Source organism: Ascaphus truei, unplaced genomic scaffold, assembly GCF_040206685.1.
Source record: "Ascaphus truei isolate aAscTru1 unplaced genomic scaffold, aAscTru1.hap1 HAP1_SCAFFOLD_1424, whole genome shotgun sequence".
Lineage (NCBI taxonomy): Eukaryota > Metazoa > Chordata > Amphibia > Anura > Ascaphidae > Ascaphus > Ascaphus truei.
This window is the reverse complement of record NW_027454307.1, coordinates 2,455-26,751: the sequence shown is the minus strand read 5'-3', so window position 1 is coordinate 26,751 and position 24,297 is coordinate 2,455. Positions and strand designations below refer to the sequence as shown.

Here is a 24,297-nt window from a genome sequence, read left to right as displayed (position 1 = left end):
TGTATATATGTAAGGATGCTGTGTGTGTGTAAGGATGCTGTGTGTGTGTGTGTGTGTGTGTGTGTGTGTGTGTGTGTGTGTGTGTGTGTGTGTGTGTGTGTGTGTGTGTGTGTGTGTGTGTGTGTGTGTGTGTGTGTGTGTAAGGATGCTGTGTCTGTATATATGTAAGGATGCTGTGTGTGTGTAAGGATGCTGTGTGTGTATATATGTAAGGATGCTGTGTATGTATATATGTAAGGATGCTGTGTGTGTAAGGATGCTGTGTGTGTGTAAGGATGCTGTGTGTGTGTATATGTAAGGATGCTGTGTCTGTATATATGTAAGGATGCTGTGTGTGTAAGGATGCTGTGTGTGTAAGGATGCTGTGTGTGTATATGTAAGGATGCTGTGTGTGTGTAAGGATGCTGTGTGTGTGTATATATGTAAGGATGCTGTGTGTGTAAGGATGCTGTGTGTGTGTTTATGTAAGGATGCTGTGTGTGTGTATATATGTAAGGATGCTGTGTGTGTGTAAGGATGCTGTGTGTGTGTATATATGTAAGGATGCTGTGTGTGTAAGGATGCTGTGTGTGTGTTTATGTAAGGATGCTGTGTGTGTAAGGATGCTGTGTGTGTGTGTGTGTGTGTGTGTATATATGTAAGGATGCTGTGTGTGTGTATATGTAAGGATGCTGTGTGTGTAAGGATGCTCTGTGTGTGTGTGTGTGTGTGTGTATATATGTAAGGATGCTGTGTGTATATATGTAAGGATGCTGTGTGTGTATATATGTAAGGATGCTGTGTGTGTAAGGAAGCTGTGTGTGTGTGTGTGTGTGTGTGTGTGTGTGTGTGTGTGTGTGTGTGTGTGTGTGTGTGTATATATATATGTAAGGATGCTGTGTGTGTATATGTAAGGATGCTGTGTGTGTAAGGATGCTATGTGTGTGTATATACATATATATATGTAAGGATGCTGTGTGTGTGTGTAAGGATGCTGTGTATGTATATATGTAAGGATGCTGTGTGTGTGTAAGGATGCAGTGTGTGTATATATGTAAGGATGCTGTGTGTGTAAGGATGCTGTGTGTATGTAAGGATGCTGTGTGTGTATATGTAAAGATGCTGTGTGTGTGTATATGTAAGGATGCTGTGTGTGTAAGGATGCTGTGTGTGTGTGTGTGTAAGGATGCTGTGTGTGTGTATATATGTAAGGATGCTGTGTGTGTATATATGTAAGGATGCTGTGTGTGTGTATATGTAAGGATGCTGTGTGTGTAAGGATGCTGTGTGTGTGTATATATATAAGGATGCTGTGTGTGTAAGGATGCTGTGTGTATGTAAGGATGCTGTGTGTGTATATGTAAAGATGCTGTGTGTGTGTATATGTAAGGATGCTGTGTGTGTAAGGATGCTGTGTGTGTGTGTGTGTAAGGATGCTGTGTGTGTGTATATATGTAAGGATGCTGTGTGTGTGTATATATGTAAGGATGCTGTGTGTGTGTGTATGTAAGGATGCTGTGTGTGTAAGGATGCTGTGTGTGTGTATATATGTAAGGATGCTGTGTGTGTGTATATATGTAAGGATGCTGTGTGTGTATATATGTAAGGATGCTGTGTGTGTGTATATGTAAGGATGCTGTGTGTGTAAGGATGCTGTGTGTGTGTATATATGTAAGGATGCTGTGTGTGTGTGTAAGGATGCTGTGTGTGTATATATGTAAGGATGCTGTGTATGTATATATGTAAGGATGCTGTGTGTGTATATATGTAAGGATGCTGTGTGTGTGTAAGGATGCTGTGTGTGTAAGGATGCTGTGTGTGTGTGTAAGGATGCTGTGTGTGTATATATGTAAGGATGCTGTGTGTGTAAGGATGCTGTGTGTATATATGTAAGGATGCTGTGTGTGTGTATATATGTAAGGATGCTGTGTGTGTGTGTGTGTGTAAGGATGCTGTGTGTGTGTATATGTAAGGATGCTGTGTGTGTATATATGTAAGGATGCTGTGTATGTATATATGTAAGGATGTTGTTTATGTATATATGTAAGGATGCTGTGTGTGTGTAAGGATGCTGTGTGTGTATATATGTAAGGATGCTGTGTGTGTGTATATGTAAGGATGCTGTGTGTGTATATATGTAAGGATGCTGTGTATGTATATATGTAAGGATGTTGTGTATGTATATATGTAAGGATGCTGTGTGTGTGTATATGTAAGGATGCTGTGTGTGTGTAAGGATGCTGTGTGTGTATATATGTAAGGATGCTGTGTGTGTGTAAGGATGCTGTATGTATATATGTAAGGATGCTGTGTGTGGAAGGATGCTGTGTGTATATATGTAAGGATGCTGTGTGTGTGTATATATGTAAGGATGCTGTGTGTGTGTGTGTGTAAGGATGCTGTGTGTGTGTATATGTAAGGATGCTGTGTTTGTATATATGTAAGGATGCTGTGTATGTATATATGTAAGGATGTTGTTTATGTATATATGTAAGGATGCTGTGTGTGTGTAAGGATGCTGTGTGTGTATATATGTAAGGATGCTGTGTGTGTATATATGTAAGGATGCTGTGTGTGTATATATGTAAGGATGCTGTGTGTGTGTATATATGTAAGGATGTTGTGTATGTATATATGTAAGGATGCTGTGTGTGTGTAAGGATGCTGTGTGTATATATGTAAGGATGCTGTGTGTGTGTATATATGTAAGGATGCTGTGTGTGTATATGTAAGGATGCTGTGTGTGTATATATGTAAGGATGCTGTGTATGTATATATGTAAGGATGTTGTGTATGTATATATGTAAGGATGCTGTGTGTGTGTGTAAGGATGCTGTGTGTGTATATATGTAAGGTTGCTGTGTGTGTGTATATGTAAGGATGCTGTGTGTGTGTATATGTAAGGATTCTGTGTGTGTGTAAGGATGCTGCGTGTGTGTGTGTGTAAGGATGCTGTGTGTGTGTAAGGATGCTGTGTGTATATATGTAAGGATGCTGTGTGTATATATGTAAGGATGCTGTGTGTGTGTATATATGTAAGGATGCTGTGTGTGTGTAAGGATGCTGTGTGTGTGTGTGTGTGTGTGTGTGTGTGTGTGTGTGTGTGTGTGTGTGTGTGTGTGTGTGTGTGTGTGTGTGTAAGGATGCTGTGTCTGTATATATGTAAGGATGCTGTGTGTGTGTAAGGATGCTGTGTGTGTATATATGTAAGGATGCTGTGTATGTATATATGTAAGGATGCTGTGTGTGTAAGGATGCTGTGTGTGTGTAAGGATGCTGTGTGTGTGTATATGTAAGGATGCTGTGTCTGTATATATGTAAGGATGCTGTGTGTGTAAGGATGCTGTGTGTGTAAGGATGCTGTGTGTGTGTAAGGATGCTGTGTGTGTGTTTATGTAAGGATGCTGTGTGTGTAAGGATGCTGTGTGTGTGTGTGTGTGTGTGTGTATATATGTAAGGATGCTGTGTGTGTGTATATGTAAGGATGCTGTGTGTGTAAGGATGCTCTGTGTGTGTGTGTGTGTGTGTGTATATATGTAAGGATGCTGTGTGTATATATGTAAGGATGCTGTGTGTGTATATATGTAAGGATGCTGTGTGTGTAAGGAAGCTGTGTGTGTGTGTGTGTGTGTGTGTGTGTGTGTGTGTGTGTGTGTGTATATATATATGTAAGGATGCTGTGTGTGTATATGTAAGGATGCTGTGTGTGTAAGGATGCTATGTGTGTGTATATACATATATATATGTAAGGATGCTGTGTGTGTGTGTAAGGATGCTGTGTATGTATATATGTAAGGATGCTGTGTGTGTGTAAGGATGCAGTGTGTGTATATATGTAAGGATGCTGTGTGTGTAAGGATGCTGTGTGTATGTAAGGATGCTGTGTGTGTATATGTAAGGATGCTGTGTGTGTGTATATGTAAGGATGCTGTGTGTGTAAGGATGCTGTGTGTGTGTGTGTGTAAGGATGCTGTGTGTGTGTATATATGTAAGGATGCTGTGTGTGTATATATGTAAGGATGCTGTGTGTGTGTATATGTAAGGATGCTGTGTGTGTAAGGATGCTGTGTGTGTGTATATATATAAGGATGCTGTGTGTGTAAGGATGCTGTGTGTATGTAAGGATGCTGTGTGTGTATATGTAAAGATGCTGTGTGTGTGTATATGTAAGGATGCTGTGTGTGTAAGGATGCTGTGTGTGTGTGTGTGTAAGGATGCTGTGTGTGTGTATATATGTAAGGATGCTGTGTGTGTGTATATATGTAAGGATGCTGTGTGTGTGTGTATGTAAGGATGCTGTGTGTGTAAGGATGCTGTGTGTGTGTATATATGTAAGGATGCTGTGTGTGTGTATATATGTAAGGATGCTGTGTGTGTGTATATATGTAAGGATGCTGTGTGTGTGTATATGTAAGGATGCTGTGTGTGTAAGGATGCTGTGTGTGTGTATATATGTAAGGATGCTGTGTGTGTGTGTAAGGATGCTGTGTGTGTATATATGTAAGGATGCTGTGTATGTATATATGTAAGGATGCTGTGTGTGTATATATGTAAGGATGCTGTGTGTGTGTAAGGATGCTGTGTGTGTAAGGATGCTGTGTGTGTGTGTAAGGATGCTGTGTGTGTATATATGTAAGGATGCTGTGTGTGTAAGGATGCTGTGTGTGTGTGTATATATGTAAGGATGCTGTGTGTGTGTGTAAGGATGCTGTGTGTGTGTAAGGATGCTGTGTATGTATATATGTAAGGATGCTGTGTGTGTGTAAGGATGCTGTGTGTGTATATGTAAGGATGCTGTGTGTGTAAATATGTAAGGATGCTGTGTGTGTATATGTAAGGATGCTGTGTGTGTAAGGATGCTGTGTGTGTAAGGATGCTGTGTGTGTGTAAGGTTGCTGTGTATGTATATATGTAAGGATGCTGTGTGTGTAAGGATGCTGTGTGTGTGTATATATGTAAGGATGCTGTGTGTGTGTAAGGATGCTGTGTGTATATATGTAAGGATGCGGTGTGTGTGTGTGTGTGTATATAAGGATGCTGTGTGTGTGTAAGGATGCTGTGCGTGTGTGTTTGTGTAAGGATGCTGTGTGTAAGGATGCTGTGTGTGTGTAAGGATGCTGCGTATATAAGGATGCTATGTGTGTGTGTGTGTATATATGTAAGGATGCTGTGTGTGTATATATGTAAGGATGCTGTGTGTGTGTGTGTGTAAGGATTCTGTGTGTGTATATATGTAAGGATGCTGTGTGTGTAAGGATGCTGTGTGTGTGTGTGTGTGTGTGTGTGTATATATGTAAGGATGCTGTGTGTGTGTATATGTAAGGATGCTGTGTGTGTAAGGATGCTATGTGTGTGTATATACATATATATATATGTAAGGATGCTGTGTGTGTGTGTAAGGATGCTGTGAATGTATATATGTAAGGATGCTGTGTGTGTGTAAGGATGCTGTGTGTGTATATATGTAAGGATGCTGTGTGTGTGTATATGTAAGGATGCTGTGTGTGTAAGGATGCTGTGTGTGTGTATATACATATATATATGTAAGAATGCTGTGTGTGTGTAAGGATGCTGTGTATGTATATATGTAAGGATGCTGTGTGTGTGTTGTGTAAGGATGCTGTGTGTGTATATATGTAAGGATGCTGTGTGTGTAAGGATGCTGTGTGTATGTAAGGATGCTGTGTGTGTATATGTAAGGATGCTGTGTGTGTATATGTAAGGATGCTGTGTGTGTAAGGATGCTGTGTGTGTGTATATATGTAAGGATGCTGTGTGTGTGTGTAAGGATGCTGTGTGTGTATATATGTAAGGATTCTATGTGTGTAAGGATGCTGTGTGTGTGTGTATATATGTAAGGATGCTGTGTGTGTGTGTGTGTGTAAGGATGCTGTGTATGTATATATGTAAGGATGCTGTGTATGTATATATGTAAGGATGCTGTGTGTGTGTAAGGATGCTGTGTGTGTATATGTAAGGATGCTGTGTGTGTAAGGATACTGTGTGTGTGTATATATGTAAGGATGCTGTGTGTGTGTAAGGTTGCTGTGTGTGTAAGGATGCTGTGTGTGTATATATGTAAGGATGCGGTGTGTGTGTGTGTGTGTGTGTATATAAGGATGCTGTGTATATGTAAGGATACTGTGCGTGTGTGTTTGTGTAAGGATGCTGTGTGTAAGGATGCTGTGTGTGTGTAAGAATGCTGCGTATATAAGGATGCTGCGTGGGTGTGTAAGGATGCCCGATGTGGGCGTGGGTGTGTAAGGATACTCTGTGTATGTGCGTGTGTGTGTGTAAGGAGGTGTGTGTGTATATATATGTTATGTGTGCACAGATGCTATGTGTGGGTATTTATATATATATATGTGTGTGTGTGTGTGTGTGTGTGTGTGTATACTGCATGTGTGTAAGGATGCTGTGTGTGTGTATGTAAGGATACTCTGTGTGTGTATGTGTGCAGGGTATAGTCCTATGCCTGCATTGTGTGTGTGTGTGTGTGTGTGTGTGTGTGTGTGTGTGTGTGTGTGTGTGTGTGTGTGTGTGTGTGTGTGTGTGCAGGGTATAGTCTGATGTCTGCATGGGTGTGTGTAAGGCTGGTGTGTGTGTGTGTGTGTGTGTGTGTGTGTGTGTGTGTGTGTGTGTGTGTGTGTGTGTGTGTGTGTGTGTGTGTGTGTGTGTGTGTGTGTGTGTGTGTGTGTGTGTGTGTAAGGATGCTGTGTGTGTGTCTGGATGCTGTGTGTGTGTGTGTGTGTGTGTGTGTGTGTGTGTGTGTGTGTGTATGGATGCTGTGTGTGTGTATAGTATATGTGTGTAAGGATGCTGTGTGTGTGTGTATGGATGCTGTGTGTGTGTATAGTATATGTGTGTAAGGATGCTGTGTGTGTATATGTAAGGATGCTGTGTGTGTAAGGATACTGTGTGTGTGTATATATGTAAGGATGCTGTGTGTGTGTAAGGTTGCTGTGTGTGTAAGGATGCTGTGTGTGTATATATGTAAGGATGCGGTGTGTGTGTGTGTGTGTGTATATAAGGATGCTGTGTATATGTAAGGATACTGTGCGTGTGTGTTTGTGTAAGGATGCTGTGTGTAAGGATGCTGTGTGTGTGTAAGAATGCTGCGTATATAAGGATGCTGCGTGGGTGTGTAAGGATGCCCGATGTGGGCGTGGGTGTGTAAGGATACTCTGTGTATGTGCGTGTGTGTGTGTAAGGAGGTGTGTGTGTATATATATGTTATGTGTGCACAGATGCTATGTGTGGGTATTTATATATATATATGTGTGTGTGTGTGTGTGTGTGTGTGTGTGTATACTGCATGTGTGTAAGGATGCTGTGTGTGTGTATGTAAGGATACTCTGTGTGTGTATGTGTGCAGGGTATAGTCCTATGCCTGCATTGTGTGTGTGTGTGTGTGTGTGTGTGTGTGTGTGTGTGTGTGTGTGTGTGTGTGTGTGTGTGTGTGTGTGTGTGTGTGTGTGTGTGTGTGTGTGTGCAGGGTATAGTCTGATGTCTGCATGGGTGTGTGTAAGGCTGGTGTGTGTGTGTGTGTGTGTGTGTGTGTGTGTGTGTGTGTGTGTGTGTGTGTGTGTGTGTGTGTGTGTGTGTGTGTGTGTGTGTGTGTGTGTGTGTGTGTGTGTAAGGATGCTGTATGTGTGTGTGCAGGGTATAGTTTGATGTCTGCATGGGTGTGTGTGTAAGGCTGCTGTGTGTGTGTTTGTGGGTGTGTGGGTGTATGTGTGCAGGGTATAGTCCTGTGATATGTGTGTGTATAGTATATGTGTGTGTATAGTATATGTGTGTATGGATGCTGTGTGTGTGTGTGTGTGTGTGTGTGTGTGTGTGTGTGTGTGTGTGTGTGTGTGTGTGTGTGTGTGTGTGTGTGTGTGTGTGTGTGTAAGGATGCTGTGTGTGTGTCTGGATGCTGTGTGTGTGTGTGTGTGTGTGTGTGTGTGTGTGTGTGTGTGTGTATGGATGCTGTGTGTGTGTATAGTATATGTGTGTAAGGATGCTGTGTGTGTGTGTATGGATGCTGTGTGTGTGTATAGTATATGTGTGTAAGGATGCTGTGTGTGTGTATGGATGCTGTGTGTGTATGGATGCTGTGTGTGTGTATAGTATATGTGTGTAAGGATGCTGTGTGTGTGTGTAAGAATGCTATGTGTGTGTAAGGATGCTGTGTGTGCGTGTAAGGATGCTGTGTGTGTGTGTAAGGATGCTGTGTGTGTGTATGGATGCTGTGTGTGTATGGATGCTGTGTGTGTATAGTATATGTGTGTAAGGATACTGTGTTGGTGTGTGTGTGTGTATGGATGCTATGTGTGTATAGTATATGTGTGTGTGTATGGATGCTGTGTGTGTGTATGGATGCTGTGTGCGTGTAAGGATGCGGTGTGTGTGTGTGTAAGGATGCTGTGTGTGTGTATGGATGCTGTGTGTGTATGGATGCTGTGTGTGTGTATAGTATATGTGTGTAAGGATACTGTGTGGGTGTGTGTGTGTGTGTATGGATGCTATGTGTGTATAGTATATGTGTGTGTGTATGGATGCTGTGTGTGTGTATGGATGCTGTGTGTGTGTATGGATGGTGTGTGTGTGTGTGGATGCTGTGTGTGTGTGTATGGATGCTATGTGTGTGTATAGTATATGTGTGTGTATGGATGGATGCTCTGTGGGTGCATGTGTGCAGGGTATAGTCATGTGTGTGTGTGTGTGTAAGGATGCTGTGTGTGTGTGTATGGATGCTGTGTGTGTGTGTATGGATGCTGCGTGCGTGTGTGTATGGATGACGCGTGTGTGTGTGTAAGGATGCTGTGTGTGTGTATGGATGACGCGTGTGTGTGTGTGTGTGTATGGATGCTGTGTGTGTGTATGGATGCTGTTGTGTGTATGGATGACGCGCGTGTGTGTGTGTGTGTGTCTGTGTGATTCATTGTAATGTAGTATCATTACCTTTGACCTCCTTGTGGTATATTGTTATACATTGTGTTATATTGTGATATATTGTGTTATATTGTGATATATTGTGTTATATTGTGATATATAGTGTATACTCTTATACAGTACATATTTATATAATGATGTATTTTGTAACATACGGATGGATATATATATATATATATATATATATATATATACATTATGTGATTATATCTATACATTAGTGGTATATTGTGACATTGACATATCCTGATATGTATTCTGAAATATTTTGACATATCTTGTGATATATTGTGATATTTCGTCATTTTTATTTTGATATGTGGATATATTTTCTGGCATCCTGACAGACGTGTGATACTGTATACATTGTGACACATTGTGATACATTGGTATATTTTGGGACATACCGGTAAATATTGCGATATATGGTGACATATGTGATATTTTGTGGTAGATATTTGGATATATCCTGAAATTGCAATATGGCGACATGGAGGGAGTGATGTGGGGATGTATTTCTGTATGCTGGGGACTGGGGTGTGTGTGTGGGGGGCAGTACAGGAATAGCAGAGAGGGCTGCAGGGCAGGATGGAGGTGCAGTGACAGAGCTGTGTGTGTGGGGGGGGGGGCAGTACAGGAATAGCAGAGAGGGCTGCAGGGCAGGATGGAGGTGCAGTGACAGAGCTGTGTATGGGGGGGAGTCAGCACAGGAATAGCAGAGAGGGCTGCAGGGCAGGATGGAGGTGCAGTGAGAGAGCTGTGTGTGTGGGGGGGGTCAGTACAGGAATAGCAGAGAGGGCTGCAGGGCAGGATGGAGGTGCAGTGAGAGAGCTGTGTGTGTGGGGGGGGGGGTCAGTACAGGAATAGCAGAGAGGGCTGCAGGGCAGGATGGAGGTGCAGTGACAGAGCTGTGTGTGGGGGGGGGGCAGTACAGGAATAGCAGAGAGGGCTGCAGGGCAGGATTGAGGTGCAGTGAGAGAGCTGTGTGTGTGAGGGGGGGGGGCAGTACAGGAATAGCAGAGAGGGCTGCAGGGCAGGATGGAGGTGCAGTGACAGAGCTGTGTGTGTGTGGGGGGGGGCAGTACAGGAATAGCAGAGAGGGATGCAGGGCAGGATAGAGGTGCAGTGACAGAGCTGTGTGGGGGGGGGGGGGGGGGCAGTACAGGAATAGCAGAGAGAGCTGCAGGGCAGGATGGAGGTGCAGTGACAGAGCTGTGTGTGGGGGGTGGGCAGTACAGGAATAGCAGAGAGGGCTGCAGGGCAGGATGGGGGTGCAGTGACAGAGCTGTGTGTGTGTGTGGGGGTGGGGGGCAGTACAGGAATAGCAGAGAGGGCTGCAGGGCAGAATGGAGGTGCAGTGACAGAGCTGTGTGTGTTTGTGTGTGTGGGGGGGTCAGTACAGGAATAGCAGAGAGGGCTGCAGGGCAGGATGGAGGTGTAGTGACAGAACTGTGTGGGGGGGGGGGGCAGTACAGGAATAGCAGAGAGGGCTGCAGGGCAGGATGGAGGTGCAGTGACAGAACTGTGTGGGGGGGGGGGCAGTACAGGAATAGCAGAGAGGGCTGCAGGGTAGGATGGGGGTGCAGTGACAGAGCTGTGTGTGTGTGGTGGGGGGTCAGTACAGGAATAGCAGAGAGGGCTGCAGGGCAGGATGGAGGTGCACTGACAGAGCTGTGGGGGGGAGGGGTCAGTACAGGAATAGCAGAAAGGGCTGCAGGGCAGGATGGAGGTGCAGTGACAGAGCTGTGTGTGTGTGGGGGGGCAGTACAGGAATAGTAGAGAGGGCTGCAGGGCAGGTTGGGGTGCAGTGACAGAGCTGTGTGTGTGTGGGGGGGGGGGGGGGGTCAGCACAGGAATAGCAGAGAGGGCTGCAGGGCAGGATGGAGGTGCAGTGACAGAGCTGTGTGTGTGTGTGGGGGCAGTACAGGAATACTAGAGAGGGCTGCAGGGCAGGATGGAGGTGCAGTGACAGAGCTGTGTGTGTGGGGGGGGAGGGATCAGTACAGGAATAGCAGAGAGGGCTGCAGGGCAGGATGGAGGTGTAGTGAGAGAGCTGTGTGTGTGAGGGGGGGGGCAGTACAGGAATAGCAGAGTGGGCTGCAGGGCAGGATGGAGGTGCAGTGACAGAGCTGTGTGTGTGTGTGGGGGGGGGCAGTACAGGAATAGCAGAGAGGGATGCAGGGCAGGATAGAGGTGCAGTGACAGAGCTGTGTGTGGGGGGGGGGTGGGCAGTACAGGAATAGCAGAGAGAGCTGCAGGGCAGGATGGAGGTGCAGTGACAGAGCTGTGTGTGGGGGGTGGGCAGTACAGGAATAGCAGAGAGGGCTGCAAGGCAGGATGGGGGTGCAGTGACAGAGCTGTGTGTGTGTGTGGGGGTGGGGGGCAGTACAGGAATAGCAAAGAGGGCTGCAGGGCAGAATGGAGGTGCAGTGACAGAGCTGTGTGTGTTTGTGTGTGTGGGGGGGTCAGTACAGGAATAGCAGAGAGGGCTGCAGGGCAGGATGGAGGTGCAGTGACAGAACTGTGTGGGGGGGGCAGTACAGGAATAGCAGAGAGGGCTGCAGGGTAGGATGGGGGTGCAGTGACAGAGCTGTGTGTGTGTGTGGGGGGGGTCAGTACAGGAATAGCAGAGAGGGCTGCAGGGCAGGATGGAGGTGCACTGACAGAGCTGTGGGGGGAGGGGTCAGTACAGGAATAGCAGAAGGGCTGCAGGGCAGGATGGAGGTGCAGTGACAGAGCTGTGTGTGTGTGTGGGGGCAGTACAGGAATAGCAGAGAGGGCTGCAGGGCAGGATGGGGGTGCAGTGACAGAGCTGTGTGTGTGTGGGGGGGGGGTCAGCACAGGAATAGCAGAGAGGGCTGCAGGGCAGGATGGAGGTTTAGTGACAGAACTGTGTGTGTGTGTGGGGGGGGGCAGTACAGGAATAGCAGAGAGGGCTGCAGGGCAGGATGGAGGTGCAGTGACAGAGCTGTGTGTGGGTGTGGGGGGGGCAGTACAGGAATAGCAGAGAGGGCTGCAGGGCAGGATGGAGGTGCAGTGACAGAGCTGTGTGTGGGGGGGGGGGGTCAGTACAGGAATAGCAGAGAGGGCTGCAGGGCAGGATGGAGGTGCAGTGAGAGAGCTGTGGGTGTGAGGGGGGGGCAGTACAGGAATAGCAGAGAGGGATGCAGGGCAGGATAGAGGTGCAGTGACAGAGCTGTGTGGGGGGGGGGTGGGCAGTACAGGAATAGCGGAGAGAGCTGCAGGGCAGGATGGAGGTGCAGTGACAGAGCTGTGTGTGGGGGGTGGGCAGTACAGGAATAGCAGAGAGGGCTGCAAGGCAGGATGGGGGTGCAGTGACAGAGCTGTGTGTGTGTGTGGGGGTGGGGGGCAGTACAGGAATAGCAAAGAGGGCTGCAGGGCAGAATGGAGGTGCAGTGACAGAGCTGTGTGTGTTTGTGTGTGTGGGGGGGTCAGTACAGGAATAGCAGAGAGGGCTGCAGGGCAGGATGGAGGTGCAGTGACAGAACTGTGTGGGGGGGCAGTACAGGAATAGCAGAGAGGGCTGCAGGGTAGGATGGGGGGTGCAGTGACAGAGCTGTGTGTGTGTGTGGGGGGGGGGTCAGTACAGGAATAGCAGAGAGGGCTGCAGGGCAGGATGGAGGTGCACTGACAGAGCTGTGGGGGGAGGGGTCAGTACAGGAATAGCAGAAGGGCTGCAGGGCAGGATGGAGGTGCAGTGACAGAGCTGTGTGTGTGTGTGGGGGCAGTACAGGAATAGCAGAGAGGGCTGCAGGGCAGGATGGGGATGCAGTGACAGAGCTGTGTGTGTGGCGGGGGGGTCAGCACAGGAATAGCAGAGAGGGCTGCAGGGCAGGATGGAGGTGCAGTGACAGAGCTGTGTGTGTGTGTGGGGGCAGTACAGGAATAGCAGAGAGGGCTGCAGGGCAGGATGGAGGTGCAGTGACAGAGCTGTGTGTGTGTGGGGGGAGGGATCAGTACAGGAATAGCAGAGAGGGCTGCAGGGCAGGATGGAGGTGCAGTGACAGAGCTGTGTGTGTGTGGGGGGGGGGCAGTACAGGAATAGCAGAGAGGGCTGCAGGGCAGGATGGAGGTGCAGTGACAGAGCTGTGTGTGGGGGGGGGGGGTCAGTACAGGAATAGCAGAGAGGGCTGCAGGGCAGGATGGAGGTGCAGTGACAGAGCTGTGTGTGTGTGTGGGGGGGGTCAGTACAGGAATAGCAGAGAGGGCTGCAGGACAGGATGGAGGTGCAGTGACAGAGCTGTGTGTGGGGGGGGGGTCAGTACAGGAATAGCAGAGAGGGCTGCAGGACAGGATGGAGGTGCAGTGACAGAGCTGTGTGTGTGTGTGGGGGGGGGTCAGTACAGGAATAGCAGAGAGGGCTGCAGGACAGGATGGAGGTGCAGTGACAGAGCTGTGTGTGTGTGGGGGGGGGGGCAGTACAGGAATAGTAGAGAGGGCTGCAGGGCATGATGGAGGTGCAGTGACAGAGCTGTGTGTGGGGGGGGGGGGTCAGTACAGGAATAGCAGAGAGGGCTGCAGGGCAGGATGGAGGTGCAGTGACAGAGCTGTGTGTGTTTGTGTACAGGAATATTAGGGAGGGATGCAGGGCAGGCTGGAGGTGCAGTGACAGAGCTGTGGGTGTGTGTGTGTGGGGGGGGTGGGCAGTACAGGAATAGCAGTGAGGACTGCAGGGCAGGATGGGGGTGCAGTGACAGAGCTGTGTGTGTGTGGGGGGGGGTGGGGGGCAGTACAGGAATAGCAGAGAGGGCTGCAGGGCAGAATGGAGGTGCAGTGACAGAGCTGTGTGTGTGGGGGGGCAGTACAGGAATAGCAGAGACAGCTGCAGGGCAGGATGGGGGTGCAGTGACAGAACTGTGTGTGTGTGTGGGGGGGCAGTACAGGAATAGCAGAGAGGGCTGCAGGGCAGGATGGAGGTGCAGTGACAGAGCTGTGGGGGGTGGGGTCAGTACATGAATAGCAGAGAGGGCTGCAGGGCAGGATGGAGGTGCACTGACAGAGCTGTGGGGGGAGGGGTCAGTACAGGAATAGCAGAAGGGCTGCAGGGCAGGATGGAGGTGCACTGACAGAGCTGTGGGGGGAGGGGTCAGTACAGGAATAGCAGAAGGGCTGCAGGGCAGGATGGAGGTTCAGTGACAGAGCTGTGTGTGTGTGTGGGGGCAGTACAGGAATAGCAGAGAGGGCTGCAGGGCAGGATGGAGGTGCAGTGACAGAGCTGTGTGTGTTTGTGTACAGGAATATCAGGGAGGGCTGCAGGGCAGGATGGAGGTGCAGTGACAGAGCTGTGGGTGTGTGTGTGTGGGGGGGGCAGTACAGGAATAGCAGAGAGGACTGCAGGGCAGGATGGGGGTGCAGTGACAGAGCTGTGTGTGTATGGGGGGTGGGGGGCAGTACAGGAATAGCAGAGAGGGCTGCAGGGCAGAATGGAGGTGTAGTGACAGAGCTGTGTGTGTGTGGGGGGGGCAGTACAGGAATAGCAGAGAGGGCTGCAGGGCAGGATGGAGGTGCAGTTCAGAGCTGTGTGTGTGGGGGGGCAGTACAGGAATAGCAGAGAGGGCTGCAGGGCAGGATGGGGGTGCAGTGACAGAGCTGTGTGTGTGTGTGGGGGGGGGGGGGGGTCAGTACAGGAATAGTAGAGAGGGCTGCAGGGCAGGATGGAGGTGCAGTAACAGAGCTGTGGGGGGAGGGGTCAGTACAGGAATAGCAGAGAGGGCTGCAAGGCAGGATGGAGGTGCAGTGACAGAGCTGTGTGTGTGTGGGGGGGGGGGGGGCAGTACAGGAATAGCAGAGAGGGCTGCAGGGCAGGATGGAGGTGCAGTGACAGAGCTGTGTGTGTGTGGGGGGGGGGGGGGCAGTACAGGAATAGCAGAGAGGGCTGCAGGGCAGGATGGAGGTGCAGTGACAGAGCTGTGTGTGTGTGTGTGGGGGTCAGTACAGGAATAGCAGAGAGGGCTGCAGGGCAGGATGGAGGTGCAGTGAGAGAGCTGTGTGTGTGGGGGGGGGGGGGCAGTACAGGAATAGCAAAGTGGGCTGCAGGGCAGGATGGGGGTGCAGTGACAGAGCTGTGTGTGTGTGTGGGGGGGGTCAGTACAGGAATAGCAGAGAGGGCTGCAGGGCAGGATGGAGGTGCAGTGACAGAGCTGTGTGTGTGTGGGGGGGGGCAGTACAGGAATAGTAGAGTGGGCTGCAGGGCAGGATGGGGGTGCAGTGACAGAGCTGTGTGTGTGGGGGGGGGTCAGTACAGGAATAGCAGAGAGGGCTGCAGGGCAGGATGGAGGTGCAGTGACAGAGCTGTGGGGGGAGGGGGTCAGTACAGGAATAGCAGAGAGGGCTGCAGGGCAGGATGGAGGTGCAGTGACAGAGCTGTGGGTGGAGGGGTCAGTACAGGAATAGCAGAGAGGGCTGCAGGGCAGGATGGAGGTGCAGTGACAGAGCTGTGTGTGTGTGTGGGGGGGGGAAGTACAGGAATAGCAGAGAGGGCTGCAGGGCAGGATGGAGGTGCAGCGACAGAGCTGTGTGTGTGTGTGGGGGGGGCAGTACAGGAATAGCAGAGAGGGCTGCAGGGCAGGATGGGGGTGCAGTGACAGAGCTGTGTGTGTGTGGGGGGGTCAGTACAGGAATAGCAGAGAGGGCTGCAGGGCATGATGGAGGTGCAGTGACAGAGCTGTGTGTGGGGGGGGGGGGGTCAGTACAGGAATAGCAGAGAGGGCTGCAGGGCAGGATGGAGGTGCAGTGACAGAGCTGTGTGTGTTTGTGTACAGGAATATTAGGGAGGGATGCAGGGCAGGATGGAGGTGCAGTGACAGAGCTGTGGGTGTGTGTGTGTGGGGGGGGGGGGTGGGCAGTACAGGAATAGCAGTGAGGACTGCAGGGCAGGATGGGGGTGCAGTGACAGAGCTGTGTGTGTGTGTGGGGGGGGGGGCAGTACAGGAATAGCAGAGAGGGCTGCAGGGCAGAATGGAGGTGCAGTGACAGAGCTGTGTGTGTGGGGGGGCAGTACAGGAATAGCAGAGGCAGCTGCAGGGCAGGATGGGGGTGCAGTGACAGAACTGTGTGTGTGTGGGGGGGGGCAGTACAGGAATAGCAGAGAGGGCTGCAGGGCAGGATGGAGGTGCAGTGACAGAGCTGTGGGGGGAGGGGTCAGTACAGGAATAGCAGAAGGGCTGCAGGGCAGGATGGAGGTGCACTGACAGAGCTGTGGGGGGAGGGGTCAGTACAGGAATAGCAGAAGGGCTGCAGGGCAGGATGGAGGTGCAGTGACAGAGCTGTGGGTGTGTGTGTGTGTGTGGGGGGGCAGTACAGGAATAGCAGAGAGGACTGCAGGGCAGGATGGGGGTGCAGTGACAGAGCTGTGTGTGTATGGGGGTGGGGGGCAGTACAGGAATAGCAGAGAGGGCTGCAGGGCAGAATGGAGGTGTAGTGACAGAGCTGTGTGTGTGGGGGGGGGGGCAGTACAGGAATAGCAGAGAGGGCTGCAGGGCAGGATGGAGGTGTAGTTCAGAGCTGTGTGTGTGGGGGGGGCAGTACAGGAATAGCAGAGAGGGCTGCAGGGCAGGATGGGGGTGCAGTGACAGAGCTGTGTGTGTGTGGGGGGGGGGGTCAGTACAGGAATAGTAGAGAGGGCTGCAGGGCAGGATGGAGGTGCAGTAACAGAGCTGTGGGGGGAGGGGTCAGTACAGGAATAGCAGAGAGGGCTGCAGGGCAGGATGGAGGTGCAGTGACAGAGCTGTGTGTGTGTGGGGGGGGGGCAGTACAGGAATAGCAGTGAGGACTGCAGGGCAGGATGGGGGTGCAGTGACAGAGCTGTGTGTGTGTGGGGGGGGGGTGGGGGGCAGTACAGGAATAGCAGAGAGGGCTGCAGGGCAGAATGGAGGTGCAGTGACAGAGCTGTGTGTGTGGGGGGGGCAGTACAGGAATAGCAGAGGCAGCTGCAGGGCAGGATGGGGGTGCAGTGACAGAACTGTGTGTGTGTGTGGGGGGGCAGTACAGGAATAGCAGAGAGGGCTGCAGGGCAGGATGGAGGTGCAGTGACAGAGCTGTGGGGGGTGGGGTCAGTACAGGAATAGCAGAAGGGCTGCAGGGCAGGATGGAGGTGCACTGACAGAGCTGTGGGGGGAGGGGTCAGTACAGGAATAGCAGAAGGGCTGCAGGGCAGGATGGAGGTGCAGTGACAGAGCTGTGGGTGTGTGTGTGTGTGGGGGGGCAGTACAGGAATAGCAGAGAGGACTGCAGGGCAGGATGGGGGTGCAGTGACAGAGCTGTGTGTGTATGGGGGGTGGGGGGCAGCACAGGAATAGCAGAGAGGGCTGCAGGGCAGAATGGAGGTGTAGTGACAGAGCTGTGTGTGTGTGGGGGGGGCAGTACAGGAATAGCAGAGAGGGCTGCAGGGCAGGATGGAGGTGCAGTTCAGAGCTGTGTGTGTGGGGGGGCAGTACAGGAATAGCAGAGAGGGCTGCAGGGCAGGATGGGGGTGCAGTGACAGAGCTGTGTGTGTGTGTGGGGGGGGTCAGTACAGGAATAGTAGAGAGGGCTGCAGGGCAGGATGGAGGTGCAGTAACAGAGCTGTGGGGGGAGGGGTCAGTACAGGAATAGCAGAGAGGGCTGCAGGGCAGGATGGAGGTGCAGTGACAGAGCTGTGTGTGTGTGTGGGGGGGGGCAGTACAGGAATAGCAGAGAGGGCTGCAGGGCAGGATGGAGGTGCAGTGACAGAGCTGTGTGTGTGTGGGGGGGGGGGGCAGTACAGGAATAGCAGAGAGGGCTGCAGGGCAGGATGGAGGTGCAGTGACAGAGCTGTGTGTGTGTGTGTGGGGGTCAGTACAGGAATAGCAGAGAGGGCTGCAGGGCAGGATGGAGGTGCAGTGAGAGAGCTGTGTGTGTGGGGGGGGGGCAGTACAGGAATAGCAAAGTGGGCTGCAGGGCAGGATGGGGGTGCAGTGACAGAGCTGTGGGGGGAGGGGTCAGTACAGGAATAGCAGAGAGGGCTGCAGGGCAGGATGGAGGTGCAGTGACAGAGCTGTGGGTGGAGGGGTCAGTACAGGAATAGCAGAGAGGGCTGCAGGGCAGGATGGAGGTGCAGTGACAGAGCTGTGTGTGTGTGTGGGGGGGGGCAGTACAGGAATAGCAGAGAGGGCTGCAGGGCAGGATGGAGGTGCAGTGACAGAGCTGTGTGTGTGTGTGGGGGGGGGCAGTACAGGAATAGCAGAGAGGGCTGCAGGGCAGGATGGGGGTGCAGTGACAGAGCTGTGTGTGTGGGGGGGGTCAGTACAGGAATAGCAGAGAGGGCTGCAGGGCAGGATGGAGGTGCAGTGACAGAGCTGTGGGGGGAGGGGTCAGTACAGGAATAGCAGAGAGGGCTGCAGGGCAGGATGGAGGTGCAGTGACAGAGCTGTGTGTGTGTGTGGGGGGGGCAGTACAGGAATAGCAGAGAGGGCTGCAGGGCAGGATGGAGGTGCAGTGACAGAGCTGTGTGTGTGGGGGGGGGGGCAGTACAGGAATAGTAGAGTGGGCTGCAGGGCAGGATGGGGGTGCAGTGACAGAGCTGTGTGTGTGGGGGGGGTCAGTACAGGAATAGCAGAGAGGGCTGCAGGGCAGGATGGAGGTGCAGTGACAGAGCTGTGGGGGGAGGGGTCAGTACAGGAATAGCAGAGAGGGCTGCAGGGCAGGATGGAGGTGCAGTGACAGAGCTGTGGGTGGAGGGGTCAGTACAGGAATAGCAGAGAGGCTGCAGGGCAGGATGGAGGTGCAGTGACAGAGCTGTGTGTGTGTGTGGGGGGGGGGCAGTACAGGAATAGCAGAGAGGGCTGCAGGGCAGGATGGAGGTGCAGTGACAGAGCTGTGTGTGTGTGTGGGGGGGGGATCAGTACAGGAATAGCAGAGAGGGCTGCTGGGCAAGATGGAGGTGCAGTGACAGAGCTGTGTGTGTGTGGGGGGGGGGGTGTCAGTACAGGAATAGCAGAGAGGGCTGCAGGGCAGGATGGAGGTGTAGTGACAGAGCTGTGTGTGTGTGGGGGGGGGGGGTCAGTACAGGAATAGCAGAGAAGGCTGCAGGGCAGGATGGAGGTGCAGTGACAGAGCTGTGTGTGTGTGGGGGGGGGGGGGGTCAGTACAGGAATAGCAGAGAGGGCTGCAGGGCAGGATGGAGGTGTAGTGACAGAGCTGTGTGTGTGTGGGTCAGTACAGGAATAGCAGAGAGGGCTGCAGGACAGGATGGGGGTGCAGTGACAGAGCTGTGTGTGTGGGGGGCAGTACAGGAATAGCAGAGAGGGCTGCAGGGCAGGATGGAGGTGCAGTGACAGAGCTGTGTGTGTGGGGGGGGGGGTCAGTACAGGAATAGCAGAGAAGGCTGCAGGGCAGGATGGAGGTTCAGTGACAGAGTTATGTGTATGTGGGAGGGGGGGTCAGTACAGGAATAGCAGAGAGGGCTGCAGGACAGGATGGGGGTGCAGTGACAGAGCTGTGTGTGTGGGGGGGCAGTACAGGAATAGCAGAGAGGGCTGCAGGGCAGGGTGGATGTGTAGTGACAGAGCTGTGTGTGTCTGGGGGGGGGGGGGGTCAGTACAGGTATAGCAGAGAGGGCTGCAGGGCAGGATGGAGGTGCAGTGATAGAGCTGTGTGTGTGTGGGGGGGGGGTCAGTACAGAAATAGCAGAGAAGGCTGCAGAGCAGGATGGAGGTGCAGTGACAGAGCTGTGTGTGTGTGTGGGGGGGGGGGGGTCAGTACAGGAATAGCAGAGAGGGCTGCAGGACAGGATGGGGGTGCAGTGACAGAGTTGTGTGTGTGGGGGGGCAGTACAGGAATAGCAGAGAGGGCTGCAGGGCAGGATGGATGTGTAGTGACAGAGCTGTGTGTGTCTGGGGGGGGGGGTCAGTACAGGTATAGCAGAGAGGGCTGCAGGGCAGGATGGAGGTGCAGTGACAGAGCTGTGTGTGTGGGGGGTAAGAACAGGAATATCAGAGAGGGCTGCAGGGCAGGATGGAGGTGCAGTGACAGAGTTGTGTGTGTGTGGGGGGGGCAGTACAGGAATAGCAGAGAGGGCTGCAGGGCAGGATGGATGTGCAGTGACAGAGCTGTGTGTGTGTGTGGGGGGGTGGGGAGGGGCAGTACAGGAATAGCAGAGAGGACTGCAGGGCATAATGGAGGTGCAGTGACAGAGCTGTGTGTGTGTGGGGGGCAGTACAGGAATAGCAGAGAGGGCTGCAGGGCAGGATGGAGGTGCAGTGACAGAGCTGTGTGTGTGTGTTTGGGGGGGGGGTCAGTACAGGAATAGCAGAGAGGACTGCAGGGCAGGATGGAGGTGCAGTGACAGAGCTGTGTGTGTGTGGGGGGGCAGTACAGGATTAGCAGAGAGGGCTGCAGGGCAGGATGGGGGTGCAGTGACAGAGCTGTGTGTGTGTGTGGAGGGGGGGCAGTACAGAATAGCAGCGAGGCTGCAGGGGCAGGATGGAGGTGCAGTGACAGAGCTGTGTGTGTGTGGAGGGGGGCAGTACAGGAATAGCAGAGAGGGCTGCAGGGCAGGATGGAGGTGCAGTGACAGAGCTGTGTGTGTGTGTGAGGGGGGGCAGTACAGGAATAGCAGATAGGGCTGCAGGGTGGGGATGCAGTGACATAGCTGTGTGTGTGTGGGGGGGTGTCAGTACAGGAATAGCAGAGAGGGCTGCAGGGCAGGATGGAGGTGCAGTGACAGCGCTGTGTGTGTGTGTGGGAGGGGCAGTACAGGAATATCAGAGAGGGCTGTAGGGCAGGATGGAGGTGCAGTGACAGAGCTGTGTGTGGGGGGGGGGGAGGCAGTACAGGAATAGCAGAGAGGGCTGCAGGGCAGGATGGAGGTGCAGTGACAGAGATGTGTGTGTGTGGGGGGGGGGGTCAGTACAAGAATAGCAGAGAGGGCTACAGGGCAGGATAGAGGTGCAGTGACAGAGCTGTGTGTGTGTGGGGGGGGTCAGTACAGGAATAGCAGAGAGGGCTGCAGGGCAAGATGGAGGTGGAGTGACAGAGCTGTGTGTGGGATGGGCAGTACAGGAATAGCAGAGAGGGCTGTAGGGCAGGATGGGGGTGCAGTGACAGAGCTGTGTGTGTGTGTGGGGGGGGGGGCAGTACAGGAATAGTAGAGAGGGCTGCAGGGCAGGATGGAGGTGCGGTGACAGAGCTGTGTGTGTGTGGGGGGGGGTCAGTACAGGAATAGCAAGAGAGAGGGCTGTAGGGCAGGATGGAGGTGCAGTGACAGAGCTGTGTGTGTGGGGGGGGTGGGGGCAGTACAGGAATAGCAGAGAGGGCTGCTGGGCAAGATGGAGGTGCAGTGACAGAGCTGTGTGTGTGTGTGGGGGGGGGGGGGGGTCAGTACAGGAATAGCAGAGAGGGCTGCTGGGCAAGATGGAGGTTTAGTGACAGAGCTGTGTGTGTGTGTGGGGGGGGGGGCAGTACAGGAATAGCAGAGAGGGCTGCTGGGCAAGATGGAGGTGCGGTGACAGAGCTGTGTGTGTGTGTGTGGAGGGGGGGGTCAGTACAGGAGTAGTAGAGAGGGCTACAGGGCAGGATGGAGGTTTACTGACAGAGCTGTGTGTGGGGGGGGCAGTACAAGAACAGCAGAGAGGGCTACAGGGCAGGATGGAGGTGCAGTGACAGAGCTGTGTGTGTGTGTGGGGGGGGGGGGGGTCAGTACAGGAATAGCAGAGAGGGCTGCAGGACAGGATGGAGGTGCATTGACAGAGGTGTGTGTGGGGGTCAGTACAGGAATAGCAGAGAGAGCTGCAGGGCAGGATGGAGGTGCAGTGAAAGAGCTGTGTGTGGGGGTCAGTACAGGAATAGCAGAGAGGGCTGCAGGGCAGGATGGAGGTGCAGTGACAGAGCTGTGTGTATGTGGGTCAGTACAGGAGTAGCAGAGAGGGCTGCAGGGCAGGATGGAGGTGTAGTGACAGAGCTGTGTGTGTGTGGGGGGGGGGGGTTGGGGGCAGTTCAAGAATAGCAGAGAGGGCTAAAGGGCAGGATGGAGGTGCAGTGACAGAGTTGTGTGTTTCTGGGGGTGGTCAGTACAGGAATAGCAGAGAGGGCTGCAGGGTATGATGGAGGTGCAGTGACAGAGCTGTGTGTGTGTGGGGGGTCAGTACAGGAATAGCAGAGAGGGCTGCAGAGCAGGATGGAGGTGCAGTGACAGAGATGTGTGGGGGGGGGGTCAGTACAGGAATAGCAGAGAGGGCTGTAGGGCAGGATGAAGGTGCAGTGACAGAGCTGTGTGTGTGTGGGTCAGTACAGGAATAGTAGAGAGGGCTGCAGGGCAGGATGGAGGTCAGTGACAGAGCTGTGTGTATGTGGGTCAGTACAGGAATAGCAGAGAGGGCTGCAGGGCAGGATGGAGGTGCAGTGACAGAGCTGTGTGTGTGTGTGGGGGGGGGGCAGTACAGGAATAGCAGAGAGGGCTGCAGGGCAGGATGGAGGTGCAGTGACAGAGCTGTGTGTGTGTGTGTGGTGGGTCAGTACAGGAATAGCAGAGAGGGCTGCAGGGCAGGATGGAGGTGCAGTGACAGAGCTGTGTGTGTGTGGGGGGGGGGCAGTACAGGAATAGCAGAGAGGGCTGCAGGGCAGGATGGAGGTGCAGTGACAGAGCTATGTGTGTGTGGGGGGGCAGTACAGGAATAGCAGAGAGGGCTGCAGGGCAGGATGGAGGTGCAGTGACAGATGTGTGTGTGTGTGTGTGTGTCAGTACAGGAATAGCAGAGAGGGCTGCAGGGCAGGATGGAGGTGCAGTGACAGAGCTGTGTGTGTGTGTGTGGTCAGTACAGGAATAGCAGAGAGGGCTGCAGGGCAGGATGGAGGTGCAGTGACAGAGCTGTGTGTGTGTGGGGGGGGGGGCAGTACAGGAATAGCAGAGAAGGGGTGCAGGGCAGGATGGATGTTGGGGTGTATAAAGCGGGAATTTTATGGATTACATCCTAATTTGATTATTTCTGTCTTTTTCAGGCCAGTTCCCCCCTGTGATTGTAAATACAGATACATTGGAAGCCCCAGCATATGTGAGTGACAAGAGGGGACAGTAGGGTGACACAGTGACACAGACAGAAGGGAGCTATGAGCCTGTCCCTCGCCCCGCAGGGTGACACAGTGACACAGACAGAAGGGAGCTATGAGTCTGTCCCTCCCCCGCAGGGTGACACAGTGACACAGACAGAAGGGAGCTATGAGTCTGTCTCTCCCCCCCGCAGGGTGACAGAGTGACACAGACAGAAGGGAGGTATGAGTCTGTCCCTCCCCCCGCAGGGTGACACAGACAGAAGGGAGCTATGAGCCTGTCCCTCGCCCCGCAGGGTGACACAGTGACACAGACAGAAGGGAGCTATGAGTCTGTCCCTCCCTCCGCAGGGTGACACAGACAGAAGGGAGCTATGAGTCTTTCCTTCCCCTCGCAGGGTGACACAGTGACACAAACAGAAGGGAGCTATGAGCCTGTCCCTCCCCCGCAGGGTGACACAGACAGAAGGGAGCTATGAGCCTATCCCTCCCCCCAGCAGGGTGACACAGACAGAAGGGAGCTATGAGCCTGTCCCTCCCCCGCAGGGTGACACAGTGACACAGACAGAAGGGAGCTATGAGTCTGTCCCTCCCCCGCAGGGTGACACAGACAGAAGGGAGCTATGAGTCTGTCCCTCCCCCGCAGGGTGACACAGTGACACAGACAGAAGGGAGCTATGAGTCTGTCCCTTCCCCCGCAGGGTGACACAGACAGAAGGAGCTATGAGACTGTCCCTCCCCCCGCAGGGTGACACAGTGACACAGACAGAAGGGAGCTATGAGTCTGTCCCTCCCCCGCAGGGTGACACAGTCACACAGGCAGAAGGGAGCTATGAGTGTGTCCCTCCCCCGCAGGGTAACACAGTGACACAGACATAAGGGAGCTATGAGTCTGTCCCTCCCCCCGCAGGGTGACACAGACAGAAGGAGCTATGAGTCTGTCCCTCCCCCACAGGGTGACACAGTGACACAGACAGAAGGGAGCTGTGAGCCTGTCCCTCCCCCCGCAGGGTGACACAGTTACACAGACAGAAGGGAGCTATGAGCCTGTCCCTCCCCCCGCAGGGTGACACAGTGACACAGACAGAAGGGAGCTATGAGACTGTCCCTCCCCCGCAGGGTGACACAGTGACACAGACAGAAGGGAGCTATGAGACTGTCCCTCCCCCCGCAGGGTGACACAGTGACACAGACAGAAGGGAGCTATGAGCCTGTCCCTCCCCCGCAGGGTGACACAGTGACACAGACAGAAGGGAGCTATGAGTCTGTCCCTCCCCCGCAGGGTGACACAGTGACAGACAGAAGGGAGCTATGAGTCTGTCCCTCCCCCCGCAGGGTGACACAGTGACACAGACA

At 52.9% G+C, this 24,297-nt stretch overlaps 1 long non-coding RNA gene across 1 annotated transcript in view; it reads left to right on the top strand.

Annotated features, from left to right (window-relative positions):
* LOC142475917 (uncharacterized) overlaps positions 1-22,906 on the top strand; it is a 34,231-nt gene extending 11,325 nt beyond the window's left edge. Inside the window, exon 3 of the long non-coding RNA XR_012791199.1 lies at positions 22,894-22,906. This is a non-coding gene — a long non-coding RNA (uncharacterized LOC142475917). The remainder of the gene's footprint in view (positions 1-22,893) is intronic.
* Positions 22,907-24,297: the final 1,391 nt, after the last annotated feature.